The sequence below is a fragment of the Scleropages formosus genome, chromosome 6 (assembly GCF_900964775.1).
Source record: "Scleropages formosus chromosome 6, fSclFor1.1, whole genome shotgun sequence".
Classification (NCBI taxonomy): domain Eukaryota; kingdom Metazoa; phylum Chordata; class Actinopteri; order Osteoglossiformes; family Osteoglossidae; genus Scleropages; species Scleropages formosus.
Genome location: NC_041811.1, coordinates 15,825,647 through 15,833,296, shown reverse-complemented (window position 1 = coordinate 15,833,296; position 7,650 = coordinate 15,825,647).

Here is a 7,650-nt window from a genome sequence, read left to right as displayed (position 1 = left end):
CACTCTTTCTGTCACTCACACACTCTGGGTGAACCTGAACAGCATGTCTTGGGATTCTGGGAGGAAACCAGAGCACCCAGAGAAAACCCACACAGACACGGGGGAGAACATGCAAACTCCACACAGACTGAGCAGAGATCGAACCCACATCCTCTCTCACCACCCAGGCACTCTGAGACAGCAGCACTACTTGCTCTGCCACTATGTCATCCCTTAAATTACTTTTATGTGACCTAGACCTTATCCCCTCAAGAAGGGTAAAACCACTTATAAACGTATTTAACCACTTGCCTGTTATTAATGTAAAATACTTCTTGTATGTTTATTCCAGTTTAGTCATAGATCAGAGGTCACATAAGGAGCACTGTCTACTTATGTGTACTGAAATAGCAGAACAGTTACTTTTCTTGTTACTTTACAGTTACTGGTAGTATGTTGCATGAGTTGAATGTAATATAAGTGCAGTAAGGTGCAGTTCTGTGGAAATCAGGGCTTTGGTTTTTCTGAAGCCCACCTTCCCAAGCTTCTGCTGCCCAGCTCTCATCCTCAAGGGGCTATGTGGGGTCACACAAAGTGGACATGCTGATTGGGTTGCATGGTAATCCTCACATACATGCATCCTGTGTATGGCTAATTTACTGAAAGCATTTTTCAGTAGTTTTCTTTGAAGAAGAAATTAAACGACTACAGAACGTCTAATTCAATAACAATATGGAAATGTATGAAACTAAGAAAAGTTTTGCCTGATATTCTCCACATAAATGTAAATAAACTGGTGCAGTGCTCATACTTGTGTATTTTTTGTTAATTTTTTAAAGTGTGTCATAATCCTTCATCCTCATTTCTGGTGACAAAAAAATATGCATGTATCTAAAGCAAATTAATAGTTTTGATGATTGTGTAATTAATCCAGATCAGTGAAATGTTAGAAAACTACAAAAATGTTTGTCTGATACGTATAAAAAGTAGTGCCGTGTTTACGCCGCTCTATTTTTTAAATTCAAATATGTATAATGTTAACGGATAGTTTTAAATGTGAGATGAATGCAGAGGAGTCAGATTTATGAGCAATGTATGTTTCCGATTAGAATTTTCTAAACCGATTTCAGATGGGATAAGTCATTTCCTTTTGTGCACCCACGCTGTGACCCATTTAAGCAGTGATTTGGGCTGGGATTTTTGGAATGAACCCTGTCAGCCTCTGCCTATGACGCAGGTAAGCTTAGTGGTGTCTGCCAGAGGTCCAGAGCTGCCAGCTTTGTTGCGATGAGGGCAGCAGCAAGCCATGGCAGTGCACTCACAGATTGCAAATCCACGCTGCACCATTCTGCCAGACCTGAAGTCTGAAAGACAGCCAAGTATTTCTCACTTAAGTATGAAGCTCCTCATCCACTCAGAGAAGGAAGGCAGTGGTAAGGGGAAGCTTTAAAACCTGACGATTTAAGAAGCTGAAGATATTTGGGTCACGATGCAGTTGCCCATCCCCACGTGACGTTTTCTCATAATCCCGTTCTCAGCTCCCTAACTCAATGAGCTTACCATGCTCACCTTGGACAATGATCCTTGGTCACGTTTGTATGCACAGATATGAAGGCACATGGTCAATGAGGCTTGAAGAGCTACAGTTTCGTTGTGCTGTAGGAAGAACTGCATTCTGATGCCCACACCATTTCTTTTCTTTGTATTAATTTTTCCTGTGTGTTCACAGTAAGGGTTATTTTTCATCATGAACGAAGAAATACACAATCTGTTTCCCCTTGGAAGTATTAAATGAGGGGTGGAGTGTTTGAACCTGAAAGATTTGAAACTTCAGGTGGAATTCGTGTGATTTCAAGATGCAATTATTTATTAGAACTAGTGTTTGTGTGTTCAGATTCTCAGACTTAAATTTTTATGTTACGTTTATATGAAAGGATGAAGGCCCTTTAAGGCCTCATTTTAGGCCCCGTGATAATAAGCATTGCTGTTACACAGTCCATTTGTTAAATGGAAACCAAATGTATGGTACCAGTCAAAAGTTTGAATACACACACACACTGTCCGAAACCACTTCTTCCAAGCGGGGTCGGGGCAAGCTGGAGCTAAAGCTAGGCTGGAGGGGGAGGGGACACACTGAGGATGGGATGCCGGTCCATCGCAAGGCACCCCAAGCGGGACTCAAACCCCAGCCCCACCAGAGAGCAGGACCCAGTCACTGCGTTGCCCCGCCCCCCTTGAATGTACCCAAGCTTTTAAAATGATGTTCAGTTCTTTATATCCATGTCATTAGAGATGCTTTTCATTTTTCTTCTTTGCCAGATAGTTCTTTCAGGTCTATATCTTGCTGAAGAATGAAGGACTGTCAAACTGCCTGTATCCCTGATCTAACGATATGCGCATGAAGTGTGTATTGACAGCTGTGCTGGTTGAGACTGCCATGGATTCACCAACTTTGTGACAAGCAAACCAACCTGAAGCCATAACCCTGCCTCTTCCATGCTGGACAGTGGGAACCACCCAGACACAACTCATGTTCTCACGCTCTCTGCATCTTACCAAATACTCAGCAGTAGGACCCAAGTATTTTAAATTTTCAATCATCAATTCACGACACCAAGTTCTACTCCTCAAACATCCTGTTTCTCTGGTTTTTATTTTATTCTTGTTTCAGGTAGGTGCACTCTAATTTCTGACTTGTCATTTTTACTATAGAAAGAAGTTGAACATATTGAAAGATATACCCAAAGAAAGTCTTCCCAATTACACAAGATTCCAGTAACAATATGAGTCTCTTTGTGCTTTGTACTAGCTCCTTTGTGGTAATGGTAGTCTTGCAGTGTATTTAGATGAAAGTTAGGGGGTAATAAATTGTCTTGAAACCAGAAAATTTTCAAATCCATTTGGATTAATATTATTTTAATCCACTGGTTAAGTGGTCTGTTTTTCATTCTTCTAGTTTACTGCTGAGTGTTTTATAGTTTTAATGCATAACTTGAATTAAGCAGGCAAAGCACCATTACTCATTTTTATGGCTTCCAATGTTTATTGTGCAAATTACAGAATGGATAAATTTACCCGCTAGGCCTTTTATTTATTTGACATTTCTTTACATGTTTGTACTGTATATTTGTGAAACGTCATATAATTTATATTAACGTCATATGAAAGAAGGTTTAAAACTAATCACCCTCTGTTCTGTCTGGAGTCAGTAGAAGGTCATGATATGGATACCCAGCACATTAGACCCAGAGGCCTGGTCTACTGAAGCAACCAGTCTGAACGTTCTTGTTGTCATGGTGATAGATTCGTAAAACGTAAAGTGAAAATGCTATTTCATTTTCTTTCCATTTATCTGAAACCTGTTCTACCTGCTGTAGAAAGACGTTCAAATGCCAACAAGAGCAGAAGCTAGAGTTGGCCAGACAGAGGATCTGCAGTGAAGGGAAATGCTTTATTCTATAACATGGGCAAACGGGAAATCCTTGTAGGAAAGAGTTTCACATCCCTGAAACAAATAAGGAGTGCATGTTCAGCAGAACCACCAGGAAGACAACTGTGGTCCCATTGGTGAGCTCCTTATCAGTGCATTGAAATATGCAACAGGATGTATTAAAGGAGATTCAGACAAATTTGGAGTTAAGCGAAACAAATGTCCTAAATAGAATTTGATATAATTCTTCACAATAGGCCGTAAGTTTCTGATCAGTTGGAGGCAGAGACTCGTCGCTAGTTCAGGCCCCATTCCTCACTACTGCTGTAATTATTCCTAAGTCTCTGACTTTGCTCACATATGAACACTTTTTCTCAGTAGTGGTTCAGGGTGGTTACAGTGCCTTGCTCAGAATACAACTGCAGGCCCCCCTCCTGGGGCTTAAATTTGCAAATATTTGGTCATGTTCCCATTTCCTTAAACACTGAAACAATAAACCTCCTTTTCAAGGGTATGTTGTTTGGAGCATTCAAAATAAGTTTAAAATACTTATCAGATTTTGGAGAGTAGGATTTGAAATGCAATATGAATAGTGTCTTCTCACATTTCAAGCAGAAATAACTTTGAATCTCACAAACATTAGTGCAACATTATGTATTAAACTTCTGAACTCTAGTCCTGCTACTTCTATGCCTTTTTATAGTAGTGATTCAATAGCACCTCTGTGTCTTGTTTGTTTTATAACCACATTTTTTACATTTTTAAACTTAAAGCTTATTTATATGTGTGGGTGACTCCAGAATTTATTTTCATGTTCAAACACTACACTGTGAAATCTTAAATGTAATTAAATTTGAACAATTTTTTTTTTAAAAAAAATCCACTGTGTGGACTTCAGAGTTCTTATTTGGTTTTACGAGGGCTTCATGTTAGATGTTATGACATTTCAGCTGAGTCTATTAGAACGATACAGCTCACTAAACATTCAAAATGGCATATTTTACAAAAAATGTAAATTTTGCTAAATTTGTTAAACTTCGACAACAGGCTTATTTTTGCTTATGTTTGCATATGTGCTGTAAATAATTTTTTATTTAAATTAAATATGCTGGAGACATCACTGCACAAGGACATTATTTTTACTATGGACAATTCCCCTGTTCCTATGTGTTATCCTGGGAAGGTATGGGCCTCTCCAGAAGTGTCTGGGCATTTGTTTCCCTCTATTGATATGGCACCATGGCAAGTATCTCCTGCTTTTCAGACTGCTTGGAGGTTCAGGGTTTTCGCATGCATATAGCTTTATAATGACACCCTTACACTGTGTGGGGTGAAATTTCATCTGAAGGGTGTGGGCTATGGGGGATTGGGGGGGTGGGGGGAGGCGGCGGGGGCAGGTTGGCTGGCAGGTGAGTGGGTTTACAAAGAGAAACCATGAAAAGTTTCTCACAAATCATTTCAATCTGTCACCTATTCTAGCTAAGCTTTTTTTTTTCTTTTTCTTCCAGACGGCTCCAAGAGCTACACAAAGTCTGGCTTATCACTGTTTGATAAGGATCCGGTCCAGTCAAGCCGTGCCAAAGGTAGTGTACAAAGTCTTTTTGAATGAAAATGGAGAACAATGAGTGTACAGCATTTATCCAAAGTAGGTGATCACATGGAATATGGAGTATGCTGCCATATTCCCAGCAACAGTCCTTTTGTTGGACTTTAAGGCCTCTTCAGCAAGCATTATTGAGTCCTCCTATTGCTTGTGACTTGAAATAAATTTTGTTTCATTATGGGTACACTGCAGGTGCTTTAGTTTGAAGCCACAGAAATACATGAGGGTATGGTGGGAATCCATTAACACTGAAAAGAAATAAATCAGTCCATTGCAGAAAAGAAACATAAACAGTTCGTGAAGTGCGCAGTTCACAGTGGAAGCTGAGTACATGAATTGCAATGAAGAAGCTATTCCTCAGGACCATGGCAGTGAAGTGCACGTTGCCTATGTCTGCTTTTAATACTTTCCACACACTATTAACCACTTCTATGACTAAGCAGTGAGTCAGTGACCTGTACCTACAGTCTTCTCACTATGGGACTATTTACATATTTGCTAGATTCAGATCTTGGTGTTCTACAAAGTTTGTGAGATATTGCCAGTATGCAAGTTGAAACATGGTATATCGACTGTAACAACAGAGCATTGATTTAAGTTGGGAGTGTGACATGTGATGCAGGATGGTGAGAAATGTAAGGCAAGGGTCAGAAACAGCCCTTCATTTTGCACATTTCTTTCTCTTTAATTCCTCTTCGCTTTACCAGGGGCGTATCAGGTGTCCTATGGAAAAACCTTGGCAGCATTAGTAGGTAAGGGCTGGATGGGGCACATGGGTTCACCTCTGTTCAGTATGTGTGAAGCATTTGTGGCAGTCGTGAAATAGTTTCACAGGATCAGGTACTGTTACAGTCATGTATCGTGTTCCTTGGAAGGGGGTGATCTGCAGCATAACAGAACCTAGACTTTAAATGTCTGTGGAAAGTCTTGCTCAAAGAAAGGTACCTTCTCAGTCTATTTATACGCAAATATACGGGAGTGTCTTTCGCAATGGGAGATGTGTTTAAAAGGGCCGTGCACCCTAATCTGTGGCCAATTCTGACTCGTACTTCCTGGTCGTTGCTGCTGGGAAGGACAGTCCTGTGGTTCAGTGCCAATAACATTGGCTCGCAGGGCCCTGCAAAGCAGACGGCGAGAGGAATTCAGCAACTTTTTTCAAGTGAAATGAAGAGGAAGCAAAAAAAAACCTTTGGTTTATGTTTATAAAAAAGGTTATCAATCTTAAGAGCACAGAGGAAAAAAAATACTAAACATCTTGAAGACATTCCACAGCCTTCCCGCTGAAGGTATCAGGGCTGCCTGTATAGCATATGATTTAGAGGATATGCACTCTTGAACAGGAGCATGAAGCCGGATCATCTGGTGTTGTAAATTCCGGAGAACAATGAGGCCTTTTGGACTTATTGCCACACTGGTAAACACCTAAGCTGTGCTGCCACCAGTAGTAGTGTTTCAGAATTACAGAAATATGCTTTATAATTCGAAAATGAAATTCATTTAAATGACTCCCATTTTTCCACTTGCCTAATACTTCATTTCAGTAAAGAGAAGCAAATTCCTTTCAAATTAATGACATGCACCAAAAGCATAATATGTTTAGCTGGTACTTTTTTCTAAAGCAACTCACAATATTACGATACTTAAACGCTTTATACATGCAGCTGCATAATTTTTACTGCAGTACTGCAGGTAAACATTTTCTCAAGGGTACTTCAACAGGAGGTAGTGTTTGATCTTGTAACTTCTAAGTCCACAGGTACCAACTCAAGCCACTATACCACCCGGTGTCCCTTATAGCTTACTACCACAGGGAACAAGATGTTGTACCTGGAAACAGGTTACGACAGTGACACTGGTGCAGTGATTTAGACACTAAACCCAGAATCAGATTTGTGCATAATTATTTTGTTCACACTACTTGCAAGTAGGTCAAGTTGCAGGATCTAGGAACAAGCATACATACAGAATTAAAATGCATGTGCACTTATTGTATTTCATTTGACCTAACGAATAGCACATTCATAAACATTAACTTCTGCATTTTGTTTACGACTGAGATGGCTAATTTAATTACACAGTGGGGTCTAAAAGTCCGAGACCACTAGAGAAAATGCGTCTATATTCCGTTATTTTCTAATTTAATTCAGCATTTTCCTTAGAAGTCATATTATCAGCATAACAATTTGAGTTAAAAGTGCATCTTTGGAAAATTTACATGAATTTCAGAATTTCTTAGTATTTAGTATTTCCCCCTTTTGCTTTAATGACAGCATGCACTTAAGCTGGCATGGAATCCACAAGTTTGTGCAAAACCTAATGATTCATGTTATCCCAGCATGATTTGAGAATGTTCCAAACAGAGTGTTGTGATGTTACTGAATGCTTGGCTTTCTTGGTGTTCAAGGGCTGCATAAATGTTTGATGGAGTTGTGGTCAGGTGAACTCACTCAGGTGACCAGTAATGTGGAGGAAAGTCCATGACAGTCAGTACTACTTGCTCTTCTTGGACTTCAAGCAGTTCTTGTAACACTTGGAGGTATGTTTGGGGTCATTATGCTGCTTCAGTATGAGTCCTTCTTCACAGAAATCCAGACCAGAGGGTGTAGCATGTCTCTGAAGAGTTTTTTTTGTCTGGGTA